Source organism: Odontesthes bonariensis, chromosome 8, assembly GCF_027942865.1.
Source record: "Odontesthes bonariensis isolate fOdoBon6 chromosome 8, fOdoBon6.hap1, whole genome shotgun sequence".
Classification (NCBI taxonomy): Eukaryota; Metazoa; Chordata; class Actinopteri; order Atheriniformes; family Atherinopsidae; genus Odontesthes; species Odontesthes bonariensis.
In genome coordinates this window covers 9,332,649-9,352,197 of record NC_134513.1, presented here as the reverse complement: position 1 = coordinate 9,352,197, position 19,549 = coordinate 9,332,649, and the positions used below count along the sequence as shown (strand labels likewise).

The following is a 19,549-nucleotide window of genomic DNA, read 5'->3' as shown; positions in this document are numbered from 1 at the left end:
TTTATTGTCGGATGGTTTATAAAGTGGTGTGACGTTTCTGCAGTGTGCAAGTTGTTGTTTTACGTGGAAGGGTTAGCGCTTGCCCCTTAGCCACCACGTATTAGCCTCGCATGACAGGGTGTGCGGACAGAGCGATCTTCACACAGGGAGCGCAGATACGCATCTCTCTGTGTCCTACTGGCAGTATTTGACAACCTCTAGCAATGGAAACACGCTTCAAATGCCCCGGAGTTCCGCTTTAAGACTTTCCACCATTTGCTTTAGAATAACAGCCATCAGGAACACCATGTTCCCATTTAGACATGTGACTGGCCAAAGCATCCGAGAGGGGTCTGGCTGCAGACCTGCACTGTCAGGACCCATGACCTGCACTGTCAGGACCCTTAGTTGCAGACATGCACTGTGACGTCACCTGCACTGTGAGGACCCGAAGCGACAAGTGAGGAGCACGTATTTTTCTTTCCCCATTTGAACTGTGGAGACGACGAGGTGAGTAAAAGTCGAGTGAAAACAACTTTCTTTCATACGAAGAAACAGAAACAGTCTTTATTCACTGGAACGTTACGTTGCACACTATATACTCTAAAGTTATATTAATTTTAAAGAATCAGGGTTTTTTTTAAACTTTTGGCTAGTCTTCAGCGTTGTTATCCTATCGATAGTGCTCACTTAAATGTGCCATTTTTCGTATCGATAGTGCTGACTTGTATAATTTTGTTTGACTTATTACGACATTATTTGTCTCTTACAGATGCATATTTCAATAACTATATACTGTAAAGTTATATTAATTTTAAAGAATCAGGTTTTTTTACTTTTGGCTAGTCTTTAGCGTTGTTATCGTATCGATAGTGCTCACTTAAATGCGCCATTTATATATATATATATATATAATTTAGTTTTACTTATTACGACATTATTTGTCTCTTACAGATGCATATTTCAATAACAACCGCCGGCACTACGCCAAAAATCGAACGCTGCACGTCATGTTGCAAACTGTTTCACTGCCCTCTGTGCCTACAATTTAAACCAACAAAATTGTCCAAGCTGCAGAGCCACTTAGAGGCACATACAAAAGGTGGCATTTTATTTAAAGGTAAGCATAATGTATTTGTCTGTTTGTTTGTACTCATAAGTATTAGCCAACGCTTCTAACTTCTGGCAGGTTGTGGTTTGGTTTGTAAAAGGGTAAAAGGAAAATGAAGGGAATGTAGGTTGCAGTGAAGAACATCTGACACCTCACTTTCTGTCTTTTAGAAACCTATCCCAGTCACTAAATCCTGGCAACTGGACAGAGAAAACTGGACTACAAATTCAGGTAAGAGTATAAAGTATGTATAATGCATGTATTCATATTAATAGTTGAGTACTCAGGAAGAAGAGCAGCAGGCAGAGGTCTCCAAGAGAGCCAGACTTGCTGATGTGGACACAAGGCGTAAGCTTTTGCACAGTATCTATTGGTCAGATACTGTTGGTGTGGCAGCTATAGGACAGACATCTTTCTTTCTGTCTTTTCCATAGGACTCGGTTGAAGATCGCATTCTTCAAAATTGCAGACATGCAGCAGAGTGGGCTGAGACCAACAAACCACTGTTGTCTGCCAGATTGGACCTGCCTGACGTTCTGGGCATGGGGGAAGAGGAACAGGCAGAGGCTGCTCTACAATATGGGAGGTTGTGGAACGAAGAACTGGACGAGGATGAAAGAGAAGCGATCCTGGAGCCTTTCAAAATGATATTTCACAATATTAACGATATGTTGATATTTTGTGAACAGGTAGTCGACAAAAACAAAGATTTTTTGTCATATTGTGAATGTTTGACTGAATAAACACTACAGAACATTTGATCATGTTGTGACTTGGTGTGCTTTTTATGTTTTCTCATTGATCCCTTAATAATTTGACTAAGATTATACTGTAGATATCAAGAGTTAGGGTACTATTTAGTGGTACTAAGGTGTTCCAGCAGCACAAGAACATAATTGGCATAGACATAGAACCAAACATGAAATTTATGGTGGTTAAGGATAAAAATACAGAATAATACAACAGAAAAACTAATTGAAACAAATACATATATATATATAAAGAGCAGTGCGATAAAGTCAAAATGAAATGATAATGAAATAGCAGTGACTTACTCTATAGTATACAATAAAATGTACAGTATAGGCCTATGGCATCTTGTGAGATGTTGGCTTATGAATATGAGCCTAAGAGAAAATGTGTGCAGTGACCAAACAAAAGTTTACAATACAAATAAAAACAATAGACCGGGAATTGATAGATTTTATGTCGTACTGTTAACTAATTAATTAATTTGTGAGGACCTCTTGAAAAATATAGCGTTTAAAATAGTTTAAAAATACGTGCTTCCGATACACACGCTTTTATTTTGAAAGGCTTCGAATCAACTTCCGGTCCTCACAGTGCACTTCCGGTCCTCACAGTGCAGGTGACGGTCTGCAACAGGGTCCTGACAGTGCAGGTCTGTGGGTCCTGACAGTGCAGGTCTGCAGCCAGACTCTCTTGGACTCTCTTGGAGAAGCATCCTGTCATAAGTTAGATGATAGAGTCTGACAATTAAGTTCAAGAGCTGCAGAAGTTTAGTTTCCTTTCATACAACTGTAATTACAAAATGCTTGAATAGCATTATGGAACTGTTGCCATGTTACCCTCTAAAATGACCACCTAACACAGCTTTAGCAGAAAGGTTATAATCCACTGTCCAAAGCTGAGGAATGTGGCAGGGGTCAAACATAGCTCAAGCTTATTTATGAGATGAGCAGGCCTAAGGCAAAGTCCAGAAAACTGTCCATCAGTGCTGAAACACTCGGAGAAATAACAGGCAACCAGGGAACACTACGTCAAAGAGTTGACTGGATTGGTGTGGTGAGCAACAAAGAAAACCTGGGGGAGTATAAATAATGTTTTAATAGACCTTGAGAAAGAGAAATACAATTAAGCGCAGAGTAATTTATTGAATGAACTCGTACTTGGAGAAAAAAGACAGCAAGAAGAAAAACACCTGCACAATGAAAGAATGTCAAAATAAAGCAAGAAGTAACATAAGAGACTAAAGCTGCAGATCTATTCTCAAAACTCATTTAAAGTGCCCATACCTGGGTGTCATTTAATAAAAATATAAACAACTCCAGCAACAACAGATAATATTAACACAATTGCATCTTAGGTCTGGATGTCTCATAAATGTACCAATTTCTCATCCTGTGAAGCGATTTGTCACTTTTGTTTTAAAATGGTACTAGAAAAGCAAAGCACGATCTCAATCATGCTGATTTCTAACTTTATTTTCTTCAAAGCTCAAAATGAATTATTCAGTGACTGATAAGGAGAAACCTAAGGTGGTTAAGCAGTAGAAACATACCACTGTCTGTTACTTTTGGCTGCCTCAGCATGGCTGGTTTGAGTGGGGTGAAACAGCAATGCTGCCATCTGCTGGTGGAAAAAGGCCAGGCACTTCGGTTTGCCTTTCCACAGGGTGGTGCAGAGAAAAGCAATAAAATGGAGTTCAGTGGATGAAAATAGAAAAAAGTCAAACCCAGGTTCAAGGACATTATAGCATCAGAGCTGTAATGAGCTGAAGTAGTAAATCAACTCTTCTAATCTCAGAAAATGCTGATTAGTGGGAGACTCGGACTGCTTTGAGTGTAAAAGCACACATACAGTGTTTTGCATGCTGATTTCTACAGTCGCACAGAGGGCCTTAAGCTGCAAATGAGTGACTGTATTGATTCAAAGGCTTCTCCTCACCTCTACCAGCGATTCATACCTTAGTTAGTTTGTGCTATTGATCTCCATCCTCCCAACAGCGGGAGCAGCAGCAGAGATCGATCAGCCAGATGATTGAAAATAAATTTCCACAGCTTTACAACCCAAGGCAGTCAACTGCTTATTCCACCTGTGTTTTCCTAATTACTGGAGTGTGTCATAAAATGGAACACATCATAATTTAATTCTTATTCTCTCAGATGTGATCAGCACGTTGAAACGATATACACACCACAAATCCTCCTCACCGCCAACATGACCCTCCTCCTTCTCCTCCTCCCCAGCAGCTGCCTGTGGGTATCCCCGTGATGAGACTCTAAATGAGTTTCTGTCTGACAAGAGCCAAGGACGACTGTTTTATGCGTTTGGATAGACATGCAACAGCAGGCATGATCTTCTGCGTGTGGAAAAAACGGGGTGCCGTTTTGAAGTATGATCACGTCGTCAAGCAGGGAGAGATGGAGTGAAACAAACACACCCCGTGGCACAAATCTTTAGTTTACGCTGAAGCTTGGTCAACATGCACACAGCTACAGGCAGACAGCCAGCAACAGGATGGGGACAAACTTTCAGTTATTCAGCGGTTTCACTGTCTCACATGAATATATGATGACATTTCTCTGACGCGCGCCGAGATGAAAGCTGAAGATGGCACAATGACTTCTGAATCCTGGAAAGTTATAAATCAGTGATAGGTTGTTCAGGATCAGAAACAGAAGGGGAAACAAAGGAAGTATTTACAGTGAATGCCGAGTGTTGAATATGAAACAGAATGTGGATGAAACGGTTTCTGTCTGCACTTTACGACCATGTTCAGAGTAACTGTAATCTGAAGGTGTTTTTCGTAAACAGCAAAGATAACAAAATGTCATCAAAATATTTGCAGGTTCTACGTCGTCTTATGTGCTCATTCACCAGTGTGGCCCTCTGGCACACAATCTCAAATTTATCATTTAATCAGCTCTATTCCATATTGTTTACATTATGTTTTTGATCCACAGTTAAGTGAAAAAGAAAGTACTCCCTCTTTCAATTCAAAGGCTTTACATATCAGGACCTTAAAAAAAAAAAAAAAAAAAAAAAAAAAAAAAAAAATTTGTCTAGTCCTTACCACGTCTTAAAATTGGGTAAATTACATTACATTACGGTCATTTTGCAGACGCTTTTAACCAAAGCGACTTACAATAAGTGCGTTCAACATCGGTAGGCAAAAAAACTTCAGGTCACAAGAAATCATAAGTGCATTTCCTTCCAATACCAAACAGCTAAGAGCAAAACTAGTGCTAGAGTAAGTGCGATAAGTCACCAACTGCACACCAGTCACAGCGGGGTGGGGATGCAAACCCTGGTTCGGGTAGGGGAAGAAATAAAAGAGGTAAGAAAAGCAGGAATGGGATGCAAACCCTGGTTCGGGTAGGGGGTAATGAAAATATAGAGGGTGCCAGTGGTGGAGGAAACAATAAGTGCGTAAGGAACTAGGACGGATCAGGGTAGTGCAACCTCAGATTAACAACACAAGGTATATTACATTATATATATATATAGAGAACAAAAACTAAACCAAAAGGAATGATAGACTAAGTATACCCTTACTGCTTCATGGAAATTAAAACATTCAAACTGCTAATCAAATGCACTGATCATCATCATCATCAAGTGTGAGGTCCTCTATAAAAGGAGATGTTTTGTCACTCTACTGGTCTGGAGCATTCAGATGTGCATTTACACAATGCCAAGGAGGAAAGACATTAGTTATGTTGTTTAGAGAAGCCATTGTTGCAGCCCATTAGGTTGGAGTCCATCATTCAGTCATGAGAAAGATCAAGTGGAGGACATTAAAGAGTTTGCTGTGATGCTCAGGAGTGAGCATCACAGCAAACTCTCCCCATGGTCAGACCATGCAATGCTCAGAGAAACTACAAAAAAGCCCCAACAACTTTGTTTGGAATTGATGCAGGAGAAAGTTTCTTTTGTCACCATAATGCACATGGTCACATTTGGTGAAAACCAAACGCAGCACATCAGCAGAAACACCTCATACCAACTGTCAAGCACGGTGGTGGATGGGTGATGATTTGGGCTCGTTTTGCTGCTACAGGACCTGGGCACTTTGGTATACAGAGGAGTTCATGGTGGACTCAATGATTGCAGAGTCTTCAATTGTCAAATGCGAGGCCACCTGTCTGACAGCTAAAACTTGGCTGACACTGTGTCATGAAACAATGATAACAAGCACAGCAGCAAATCTTCAAAAAAAGTGTCTGAAAAAGAAAAGAATCAAGGTGTTGCAATGACCCAGCCAAAGTCCAGACCTCAACCTGATTGAAATGGTGTGGTGGGAACTCAAGGGAGCCGTGTATAAACCAGTGAAACCTCAATGAACTAAAATGTACAGAGATGACCAGAACTGATTCACAGCAATGTGGGAGACTGATCACCTCTTCCAGAAAACAGTTTATTCAAGCTATCACAGCTAAATGTATTCCTACAAGCTATTGAGTCATAGGCTGTACTTGGTCTCACGGTGCTTCTGTAGTATGCTTTAGATTTAGTTGAATTGTATTTCAAGGCTACATCTGCTCATTTATCTGCCGCTCTCTGCTGAGACCTCAAAAACATGATTGGTTGGAGTCTGGTTTTTCTTATGACGAAATTAAGTTTGTGAGGACGGTGGGGTGGACGCAAGAACACACACACACGTCCTTGGTTGACGAGCCGTTTCCACAGTAACAAGAGGTCTTTATCGTCATCACAAAGAGCTGGGTTATGCCAGTGCACTCCTTTAAAAATAGTCATCACCAGTTCTTAACAGCACATGATTAGACCAGCCTCCAACTCTCAAACTGCCTGTGCCGTCACCTCTACAATAATGATACTTATTCATGGAGCCATTTTCAAAACAAAGCCATAAGTGGGCTTCAGATACTAGAAAAAAAAAAAAAAAAAAAAAAAACATGAATGAATGGCAGAGGCAAGAGCGAGTTAAATAATGAAAATATTAGTTTTAGATGGAAAATGGATACATTTTAAATCCCAAAAGACAATGCAACTGAAGAAAAATACAAAAGGTTAAACACACCTTTCCATGTGTGATCTCGTACTGAATTTCAGCTGTAAAAAGACAGAAATAATCAGACAATAACAGGGGCTGGCAGCTCTGGCTGTACTTTCACACAGTGATGCTTTGAACTAAATGCTAAGTTTTCTGATAGAATGAAAAAAAATTCAACTCTCCCATTAGCTAGTCACGGTTCATTGTGGAGAAATTACAATTGTATGATTTAAAATGTCACTATAAATAGGAACAATGCGGGGGTCCACTGTTGCAGTATTTGGATTTTGTTTCTATTGACCGTTAGGTTTATTGTGCATGAGTTGATATTATTTACTGGTGCATGAAAAAAAAAAATAATAATAATATATATATATATACACACACACACACACACACACAGACAGTTAAAATGCAAAAAGAAAGAGAAAGTAATTATTCTGAATACAGTGGAGACAACTGAGATCTTGCCCCCAGCAGTTCATTAACAGGAAATAACTCAAAATGTTTTTAATGCCTCAATTTGAGGTCTGATTAGTCGTTCTTGAGATATTTCAGATAAGTCAGACTTACTCCTTATGGTTTGACCGTTTCCCTCTTCAATGCTACTGAAATTGAAATCTGATCTCTAACATTTGTGAATATAAGGCAAGTGTAAGTGAGCTGCTACAGATGACATTAGTTCAAGTTTTTGTGAAATTTACACCTTTAACACGCTTAACACGCTTGCCAGTAAGAAGTCTGTTGGTTTACTTCAGTGTTCTGAGTGGCGTATAATGGAGGTAAAAGTTTATCGAAAAATTGATTTCCCTCTTTTGCATCCCATTAGTTTTGATTTGTGTCCTTTCTGTTTCAAACTTATTTTTAGTTATTTATCCTGCACCTGTATCCAGCTCAGATTAAATACTTCCCGTTCTTGTTTCTCAGAACATCTTTGTATTATTTCAGTCAACCTTTTCATGCACTTTTGACTGTTTTCTTGTTCCTTTTTTATTATTTTCCAGGTGTCTGCTCTTGGATATTCCTGTTTGGGTTGCGTTAGGTCTGACGACTCCGTCTGTCACAGGGACAGCTTATCCGTCTTTGAGCCTGAAAATTTGTAACTTCATTTTTAGATTTTACCTGTGTCTTCCACCCATCGCCCTCAGACACACTGGGGTCCGACTGAGGTTTTATTTTGCAGGTGGACCACAACTATTATCAAAACCATACATCGTGGAAGAGAAACATTTGCAAGATGGCAAATATTCAAGCAAAGCTGTTATTCCCTCCAGTAAGTTGTGATGTTGCACACCAGCATGTGTTTAGGAATAAACTGCACCCTTCATGTGACAAGTTCTTACATTCATCATCTCAACAAGCCTCGACTAAGTGGAAAGACTTCACTAAAGATTTGTGAGTGCACAGATGTAAGATCTATATTTTACAAAGCTAAGATTGATGCTGCCTTTACTGCCGCTTGGTGTCACTAAGTGGTCAAATCAATGTACGTTTCCTGCATTTTTGATACACGTACAACGAGTAAAACATTATCGTATAAACACCCTTATTATTGTATTCAATGTGGCGACAGGCACTTAGAGATTGCCATTAAAGGGAATATAGAACTTGCAAATGCATAAAGTAAAACCTATTGATCATAAAATGAAATTCAATTCAATTGCCTCTGGTCACAGAGCATTTATGCACTCTAATTGGCATGAGCTGATTCAGTCTAAGCTTAGAATGCAGTGGCTGAAGAATCAGCTACATGGAAACGAAGCGATTAGCACATTACGAAACGTGCTTTTTCCAACTTCAAAGTTGGTTTTACTTGACATTTAATAAAAATCCACGTAATACAAGTGTTATATTTTAGTTTCTCAAATTTTGTAAGACTACATAAATGATTAGGTTTAATAATCAAAACAGATCCCAATCAGTTTAATGTTTTTCAGCTATTCTAAATGACAAGATATTTCCAGTGGTCTCCCCATTATGTGCAAAAGGCAGTTCAGAGCGTCATTCATCTATAAATATCCCCCCGAAAAATACAAGGTTAATAGACTGACAGCTCTTAGCATGATCTAAGACTCCTGGATCCAGATCTAAATCAAAAACCAATACTTCCAAGTTGGGCTATGCCCCATCCCTGGAAAAATCTTAATGTAGATATTTCCATAACATGGAACATAACATTTTTCTGTCTCCAGTAATACTGCGAACACACAAGCAGAACCAAACTCAGACCTGCTTGGTAGAAGTTCTAATCTTAGGGATGTCTACAGTAAACATGTAGGGACACCAAACGCTCCCAGGCAAGCCTTTTAATGTTTGGTGAAAATAACTGGCTCAAATCTCAAACTGTAATTCCCAGAACTGGGTGAGACTCTTCAGGAGATTTAAATTATGTTAAAAATAAAAATTATGAAGTTTTAAAGAAATTTATAAACCTCTCAGGCAGCTATATCTTAACTTCAGACCAGGGTGGATTAGAACGTTTTCCATGTGTTTGCTGGTGGGATCATGCCATAAGTCTTTATTTATATTCAACTCCAACAGTACAGTTTTCATTCTGTACAGTTAAATGCAGGATGTAAATAGATTTTGTGAAAATGTTTTCCAAGCCACCTTTAGCAATTGTTATCTCATCTCACTGTTTTTGACTTAGGACACCATTTAAATTTTATTATTTTCATTTTTTTTTTTTTTTTTTAAAACATACAAATTCTATTTAGTTGTCAGCAATGAAATAAATACCTACTGAAGAAATATCGATCTATCTATTGAGATATATATAAACATACAATACACACACTCTGGCGAGGCACAGATGACATTACTGGTGAGTTATGTGGGGGCTGACTCATGTGAGGAACATCACTCAGGGTTGTGTCAACACAAAGCTGCTCTGACATCAGCTGCATCTTTCAGCAACTGAAAATGTAGGAAGTGACAACAACAGTAATCCAATCGGAGCCAAACACCTCTGTGATATGGCCACAGTTACGATATTACAGCTCAGGAAATTTACAGTAATTGGAAACCACAGTGTGAGCTATCACTTTGCACACAGACGCAGTGCTGCTGTATCATCTCTAGAGGGAGCTGCAAGTAAGGAAGCCAGAGAGGACGGTGCTCCATGTGGGATCATTATGAAACAGTTGACACATTTTAAGGTCAAATATTGAGCAAATTATTACATCTACATTGATATAAAACATGAGGTCAAATCTATGCAGATTAAAGATTGTTCTGTATCATGAGCCGGATATTTTAAATCACAGGATAAGGATTTAGATTCTTTTTTTTTTTTAAATATTGTAATCAAGTAAAAACAATGCAAAAATATCTTTGGCTGAAGTTAATGTTGCAGTGCAGCACCACACTAATGTGCAGTGACATTGCATACAGTGAATTATATGGACACAGATCATTATGTGTCCACTGTTCACGACTGTTAGATCGCACACTGCATTGGCAGAGTGATAAATAATTGAAGCCAGTTTTACGGCAGAAATGTGGGGAGAGAAATGATTTCACAAAGAACAAATGGAGTGGTTGATAATTACGGCTCCCATTGATTACGTGATTTGTTTGAGTGAGTTTTTTTTTTTTTTTTTTTCCCTCCTCTTTGTAATTGGGTGTCGGATTCCACTGGAAGTGCCTCTTAATGACCATTTACTGGATTAAACATACATGAGTGCTGATCTGAACCCAGCAAGGCCCACTACCTGTTCCATTAACAACTGGATTTCTATGTTTTGCTTCCTGAGCTGGTGCATGCATGCATTCAGCTAAAAACACTATATTATCATACTGGCTATATGTAAAGACATTTGTGCTTTTGAGAAAATTAAGCTGGAAAAAGCTCTTCTTTTCCATTGAAGAGGAGGGCAATGGCAGGTAATCTTCAAAGAAGATTCTCCAATGCTGGAATGACACGCTAATAAATGCAAGTGTGTTTGTCTTAATTGCAAAGCGCAGGAGAAAACAGTAATTGCTTGCCATGATCTTATGAATAAGTAGTGATTCATTCACTGTGAGAGCAGCAGAAGGCTACCACCCACATGCAGGCTGAGTTAGTGGTGGAGGGGGTCCAGTTAGGAAAGCAGAATAGCTCAAAAATATCAGAAGCTGTAACTTTAATCCATTTATCTTCTAAGATTTCCCATTCTCTTTGTAAATATGGGAAAATCAGTGTCCTTGTCATTATGCATCTGACCAAGTTGATTTATTAATGGAGGGAGTAAGCTGTGTTAGTGTTGGGATCTACTTTCCATGAAAAACTGTAACCCTCTGTTTATTATGAAACAACTGACATCTGAAATCACAGATAAGTTTATAATTCAAATTCAGCCCGATTCATATCAACCATGCAAGCAAGATGTTAGGTCTGGACTGGTAACAGGATATTGTAAATTGTGTCTGGAAAGTTGTTAAAGGTTATCCACAGTTTTGGTTAAGGATAATTTGAAAAAATTAAAAATAAATAAATAAATCATGTGACTGGTGCTGGGAGTTTACAGTTGCTCAGCAGTGGCCACCCAGGAATGTTAAGAGGTTGGAAATACACCGTTTAATCCCAAACATCCTCATCAAAAGGTTGCATGGCTGCTCTCACTGGAGTATTGTTCAGACTGGAGAAAAGAGTGAGAATGACCCGCTTTGAAACCCAGTGCCCTTTACTGACTTTACTTATTAGCCAGGGATCACGAGGAGACTGAATTTCAAATATATATATATATACACACATACACACACACGGATCAGTGTGTCTGAACAGTCATCTATGAATACATATATTGAAATAATGCCAGTTTACCACCAATCTTCCACCTTCCGTCAATACTTTGTTCCTTCAGGAATTGCGTCAACTGATTTGTAGATATGACTAAATTCAAAAGCAGACACCCTGTCTACATGATGTTGTGATTTTTTGCTTAGGAAAGATATTTTTAAAGTCAGACTTTCTACTTTAAAAACAACAACAAAAAAAAGATACCTTTCTTTATTATTAAATGACCCAATAAGCTCATTTCATTACATTAAGAGGTTTAGCTACAACAGCTAGTAAAGACTAGCGCCTGATGTTAGTTTAAGATTAGTGGTGTATTTTTGTACAGTGGGCAAGTTCCTGATCAGCCCACTTACAGTATGACGTTTCACCAACATTTCAGGTGAATGCCAACTATTAGCTTAGCAACACAGCTGTTAGCACAGTGGCCACTCTGCAGCTAATTTTGATTAGCAGGTATTGTTTGTGGTCAAGCACAGACAGAACATCATACAAACTGTGGGAAAAATAGATAGACATAAATAAATGGAAGTTAAACAGCTGAAGTGCAGCTAAAGTATCTTTAAACACAATTGATGGTGGTTCTTGCGTTGGCTCCATAATGTTCATTCTCAAGCTCAGCCTTGTTTTCCAAATGAGTCCTTTCCAGCTCCAGAATGACCAACATGGTAAAAGCTGAATGTTAAACTTTGAGTCAAAAATCAGCAGTTCACAAACCCATTTGTGACATCATGATATGGCTTTTAATGTATCTTTTATTTACAATCTACGCTGTTGGCAGGGCAGCTATGATTTACATTCTTGGTGATTATTTTGAGGAACCCCCTTGCCTTCAATCTGCTGTGCTTGTACGGCTATGAACAAGCCCGAGCTACTCGATTTTCACTTTGAAGAGAACAATCTGACCATTTCCAACTGAAATAGAAAATTTGCTGTGTTGATGGAGTGAGGACCTATCATCACTCTGCTCATAGCAGTTGGCTTCGTCCTCGTGTTTAATCCATATTTGGTTTCAGGATCAGCACGGCTCAGTCCTAAAGCGAGTTGACAATCCCTTTGACTAGAGCAATGGAGACAGGAATGTAACTGCAGCAGCTGTAGAACACCACTGGCTCACCTGCGTATTGATTGCAGCTAGAGCAGCGATTTGAGACCGCCACTTGATTGGACTTCACGTAAAAGGCACAACAGATCTGGGACTTTTAAATGCTCTCAGATGTTTGGTTTTAACACTAAACTATGTTAATAAAAGCGCAATGTCCTGTTAAAGCAGATTTTGTTTATGAAACAAGTTTGTTTAGAAAATCGTCCAAAATTCCTGTGGTGGATTAGTTCAAATTCCTGGAATATAAATACACTGAATCATAAGTAAGCGAACCACAGTTTAAACAATAAGATACACATTCGTACCTCAACAGCACACAGTGTAAAGATGCTTTTAGAAAAGATATTCAGTGGAAGCGGCACCATCAGAAAACCATGGAAGAGGCAAAACAAATTAGAGCGCTGGAGGGAATTAAAACTAATCACATGGATGCAGTAAAGGGAAGGATTGAGGACACAAGAAGAATATAAAAGGCATTAAATAAAGGGAGTGAATGAGAGTATCATTGCCTACTGTGAGACAGTTTTTGTCCATTCAGCACACAGTGCTTTCTGCTCCACTCATCACATTGATAAAGCCCTGAAATAATGTTCCTGTTTCTGAGAAGAAGTTTCTCCTTAAGGTCATGGACGACTAGAGTCACTCTGAAAGTGCGACTTGACAACGACACAATGTTCCCAATTTAAACACCTAAGCATTATTGTGCTTGAGTCACTCAAGACCCACCCACCTCCTCTGTTCGACACGTAGAAACATCAGGAGCTATTTATAACATCTTCATCCCCTTGTATGACGGAATATCTCTTTTTTTTTTTTACCCCTTCTCTCTTGCCTCTCGCTTCCTCGCTCACTGTTGCCATGGAGCTTGGATCAATGACATCACGGGAAAGAGCATGTGCATGCTTCCACGCATGTGTGAGTGTAGATGAAAGCCAGAATCTGCGGACTGAATGAACATGGCCAGAACATATCAGGTGACGAACAGAAGCGGAGACAGCAGGCATCCAACGGCAGCGCACACACACACGCAGCATCGCTCAGACACAAAAAGCTTATGCAGCCTTCCACCAGCCCACTCACCGACCCACACAGATGTCCAATCTGTCACACAGCCACGGAAATGCAGAAAAAGCTAATTGGGTTAATGAAATGCTTTTTTTCAAAATGGTTGCTCTGTTAGTCATAACCTAACAGGGGTCCACCTTCAAACTCAATTCTGATCAGTAATTAAACAGCAGATAAGAGAGGGTGCCATCTTAAAATGTCTTCACTTTAACTTAGGGGATGCTCACATCATTTAGAAGACAAATGAGTAAATTACATAAATTGTGTCAATGCGTCTTACAGGATTATACTTACTGGAGCAACAACATTTCAAATCAAACTAAGTTACAATTACACACTTCTATTGCACAAGAAGTCTGTAAAAATCGTTCAAAAGATCTTTCTTATTTTTGAGAATTTTACTGGGAATTTGTGTTTTTTTGCTAGATAAAAATAATTTCATTCTGTAGCCATCTGACTTATGTGCTCAGGGTTGCAAGGGGCAGGTGAATTAACTGTTCCCCACAGCTCGATTCAGACATACAGCGACTGACAGTAATGATTTTCACCATGTGTGCAAAGTTGGTGTAACACCAAAGTCTTTATAGAGGAAAAGCTTTCTCACAACATGACAAGCACAACAATCTTGTCAGATGAACACCAATACATAACATTACACTCGGTCATTATTTAACAAAAATAAAGCCAAAATGCAGAAGCAGTTTGGAGAAAGTATTTGATAGCCCTGTGTAATGAGAGCGGTCAGATTCAGCTGAGAATCAGATCACAGTCTGTCAATGTTACAGCAGCAGTTTGACAATCATGTTGAAGTGGATACTGAATGTTTACTCGGGCTGACCGAGCAAGACTGTTGCCCCAATTTGTCACAGATATGCACCAGGGCGCTCATTTAAACATAAAGCCAAGTCATTCAGTTACAATGCTTGTCCGAAAGGACCTATGAATAGAGACAACCATGTGCATTCACTGTCAATTTCGAGTCAACGTTACAACCAGGCACAGGGAAAATAAAACTAATTCAACACTGGAAGGCCCCAATAGAGGTTGGAACTAAAAGCTTCATCTCCCCCACCGTGCTAGCTTTATAAAACCCTGTTTGTTTCATTTTCTGTTGCTCCCTGTCCCCAAAAGTATGGGTGTATTAAAAAGTTAAGATCAGTGAACGAATGCTTTAAACATCTGACAGTAAACCAGCAGCCTCTCTCAGTGAGTCAAGAGGCCACTTCAGACTGCACAGACAAAGCAGCAGAAAATAGAACTTGCCTGGAAGATAGAAGGGTGATGCGATAAGACAGTCAACCATAAATAATCTACATACAATGAACCAGACGTCTGTTGCGCTGTGAACAGTTCAGTTTGTGGAAGAATGTGCAGCACAGACCCAGAGTCTGGTGTGGCGTTACAATGTGTCCCCTCTGACATGGCTGCAGATCCCATAAGCCCGTCTTATCTCCGATGCCAACTGCTGCCCCGGGAGAAATTGACTTTACGAAGAGCAGGCAGCCAACACTGCAACAGAACACTGAGAGAATGCTTCCATTGTTTAATCTATTTACATCCTTCTCCTCTGCCTCCCTCTCACAACACACTTCAAACATTCCCCACCCGCTGTTTAATGCCGAGCAAAACCTCAGTGTCACCCGTTCTGCTTTTACCCAGCAACATCATGGCCATCCTCCTCTTGTTCTCTCCATCTTCTGTTTTTATCATCTTTAAAAAGGTGCTATAAATACAGTATATAAGTAACCTATCCACACAAAAACACTTCAACTCAGACGAGCAGCACTCATGGGAGCCACCTCTCATACACAAAAGGGAGCCCAGACTGACATGATTTTCTCTCATTTATCTCGGCCAGACTTGGTCCAGCTGTCTGTGGGGACGCCTCTGTACTGCTACAGAGGAGCTTGCAAGCGCGCATGCAAATCAGCAGTGATGTTGATGCGCAAATAAAACACGCAAAGTACCTGTGGCGCCCAGATCGATTAAAACTCTTTTTTGAAAAGGTCATCCCTCACATCAAGAAAGGGAAGAGATGTTTTAAGGCAATGTTTTCTTTCATGTTTTGAATCCTGAAATTTCTTGTGAAGCAAGACTTTGACTTTTCCCTGAAGAAATTACTTACTGACTTACTGAGCTAATAAGCAATGACAAATCATTCCTTAATTCTCTATTGAATGGTTCTATTGCTGCAGCCATCGTCCTATTAGCCTATTGTTCTGAAACTTTAGGTAAATATCATTGGTAAGTTCCCCGACTTTATGCCTCTCCATGACTCCACCTGGTGCATGTGGCGTTTAAAATCATAAATGAGACATGCAAAGGAAATACCTCTCAGCGATTATGCACAGTGAATTTCCAGAAAAAAAATAAAAAGATTTTTTTAAATTCAATAAAAAATAAATAAATTAAATTAAAACTTGCATTGTTTGAATCTTTACCGAACAGGCACGAGACCAAAAAGATTCAGTGTTGTCACGAATCAACACACTTTTAAAAAAAAAAAAAAAAAAGTGAAGTCATGTATTCAGTGAGAACAGACACAAACCAAACTATTCTCAAACCAATAAAAAGTATCCTTAAAGGAAAGGGTAATGTAACCCAATGACAAACCTGCTTTCATTTTTTCAAATTTTCCAAATACAATAAAGTTTGATCAGTCGAACAAAACAAAAACCCATCTGCGGGATTTGTGACTGCTGAATAAAGGTTCAAACAAATGACAGATTTAAGTTTTTAAATTGCAATTTAGAAACGTCCCAACTCTTCTAGAAAATAACTTTATACCACGCCACCACATCTGAAATGTGTGGGGTCGGAAGGCCGCCGCCGCAGACACAGAATGACAAAGGCTTACCTGCATGTCAGGTCGACTGATGTCTCAGGTTGATGATAGCACAGAACAGGCCATTTTCCGCTGCACTCACTTTGAGTTGCCACACCTGGACCGGCACAGGTGGAACCAATGTAGCCAATCAAATGTTGTAGGACACCATGGCAGTGAGACAGCATATACAATACAAGGAAGCTTGATCTACATCAGGGATGTCCAAAGTCGGTCCTCGAGGGCTGCTGTCCTGCAGGTTCTAGATGCTGCCCTGCTTCAACACACCTGATTCAGATCAAGACATCGTTAACAGGCTTGTGCAGAACTTAAAAATCTGTTGAAGTGATCCATTTAATCTGAATCAGGTGTGTTAAAGCAGGGCAACATCTAAAACCTGCAGGACAGCGGCCCTCAAGGACCGACTTTGGACAATCCTGATCTACATCACCTAAAGTTTCTGTGGTGCAGAAAACAGACTGATTGTCCACCAATCAGAGATGTCTGTGCTTCCATCCATTGTAGTGTCGCTGGGTAAGATACTGAACCGCACATTCCCCCTGATTGTAACTTGTAAAGTACTTTCAGTGGTCAACAGGATTGGAAAACCTTTTTTTTTTTTTTGTAGAAATAGCCTGCACGTCTTCCCTCTATTACTAAGCCAAGATTTAAAATTTGTGCCATGAAAAAGTCCTGCAAGCATTCACAGCTGTTCACCATGATTCCGGGCACTGCTTTTGGAACAACTTCTTATGGTGAACTGTCAGAGTTTATGAAGCCTTTAAAATTTCTGTCTGCACAAACATGATCAGAAAACATCTGACGAATTCCACGTGTCGACCGTAAAGATTGGTATTTGGTTAAAGGGTGAGAAAAATATTATACATGTTATTCATATATTGAGAAAAATGATCCAGCTTTACATTTTTGTTGGGGCGAAAGTGAACTTTGCAACAAAAAAAAAAAAAAGGTGATAGTCCCAGTGTGCAGCAATATCCACAACATTTCTGGTAACTATAACCATTCCTCTGTTCAGAGCAGCTTCAGCTCTGGGAGGTTGGTGGGTTTTACTCAGATGAAATTGGACAAACTTTGGTACAACCCCTCATGGACATTTGGTTTGTTTGTCTCACTGGTCTTTGCGATGGACTGCTGACCTGTCCAAGGTGTACCCCGTCTCTCTCCCAGTGACAGCTGGGATAGGGTCCAGCAACCCCTGCGAAAACCTCCTTTTTTGACTTGCCAAGCAACTGGATTCTCGTGAGATCCACGAGATCTAAACCCTGCTGGCCCTGGCAGCCCAGAGCTAAAATGATAAAGTTAGCAACTAGCTGGTGTAAACAGTAGAACCTTCATTTTCAAGTTTATGAGCCTTGGGTGATAAGACCTCACTTTTCCATTGGAAAGTACCCTGTTTTTAATGGCCTGACCACATGTAGTTGTCCCCAGCAACGTTCCAGTTCAACAAACACACCACAAATGTCTTTTCGAACAATTGTAAGTAAGGAAACATATAAGTGAGACTGTAGGGAAAACAGAGGGGAAGATAAGAGAAAAGGAAAGAACGTGATTACTTGTGGTAAAACTTAATTTAGCTGTGCTCCATACATGCCCCCTTACCCACAATTCGGCACATCTGTGAAACCATGATGAATCGTATCATCCACTGTCCCGTTGCCTTTCGAAGTTATAACTTTCAGATAAATCTTGATATGCAATTGTACTGAAAACATACAATTGGCATACATAGGCAGATTTGTGCTGTTTTATGCTTCTCAATAAACAAATGTTCTAATTTGGCTATGTGACCATATTATGATAAATATAATAACACTCTTTATATCAATACACAATATGCTATTCATATAAAAAATCTTATCTAATAGTAAATATATTGTAGATAAAACTGCTCATTGTTGCTATCTTATAATCACATGTGAAAAAAGTCTGGTAACTAAAAAAGGTTTCCTTTGGTTGGTGGAGGAGGAGTTGGTGGTTGGTGCTATATTCAGTGGAAGCGTCCATAAGTAAATTTTTGATACCGACTTTGCTACATAAGCTTAATACAATGACATCTTTGTTAAATGTTAGTCTTTACCCTAGGTGGCCAGAAAGTCTGGATTAACAGAATTATGTCTCAGAGTACATAGATTACATTATAAAAGATGCAAATTTCTCATCTGAAGCACTATTGTTAGAGAGGGTAGTGGTCACTGATGTCATTCACAGGACATGGCACGACACATTTACAATGCAAAGATACACAGGAGAGAGTCTAAGGACTGCTTTACATCACAGACATTGGCACATATGAAAATAACTTTTAGGTAGTTTCTATTCCAGCTCGTACACACCAACCAGATCAGTGAAGCCACATGTACAGCCATGATGGATTTTAACGCCAGCTGCTTTTAAAACTGCAGGGAAGGAAAATATGATTGCGTTTGTGTTACCCGCCATCCTACTCTGATTGCTTCTGCTGGACTCCCTGTTCGGTAGCAACAAGGCATCCTGGTTCGTAAGGAATGCATGCAACAGTGCCTTGTTTGTGCGGCAAGCTGTCCAACCGTGAATGTGATTTGGCTCACAGACAGGAGGCATCAAAGACAGAAGTGTGTGGGCCAGCGCTTATAAGTGCATCTAAAAGCGTATCAGGGAGAGTTAGCATTCGAGATAAATAACACAGGAATATTTGATCATATTTAAGAGGGAACCTTCTGATTACGGTATGTTTTTTTTAGGAGAGCATGTGATGTGCAGCATGGCCTCTAAAGAAAAGGTCCAGAAAATTAAAACTACAGAAAATATCCAACACGTTCATCTCACAATGTGCTTTAGCAGCTCATTAAATGAATTCACTTTTCATCGGCACACAAATACTCTTCGTCATAGTCATAGACAGATATGCGTAATGATACGACAACCCTGGA

General features: G+C 39.6%; 1 long non-coding RNA gene across 1 annotated transcript; it reads left to right on the top strand.

The window, feature by feature from the left end:
- The first annotated feature begins 470 nt into the window (after nt 1-470).
- LOC142385779 (uncharacterized) lies at nt 471-1,919 on the top strand. Its single transcript, XR_012770227.1, has 4 exons — nt 471-489; nt 934-1,099; nt 1,261-1,438; nt 1,525-1,919. It is a non-coding gene; the product is annotated as an uncharacterized LOC142385779 (long non-coding RNA).
- The last annotated feature ends 17,630 nt before the right edge of the window (nt 1,920-19,549 follow it).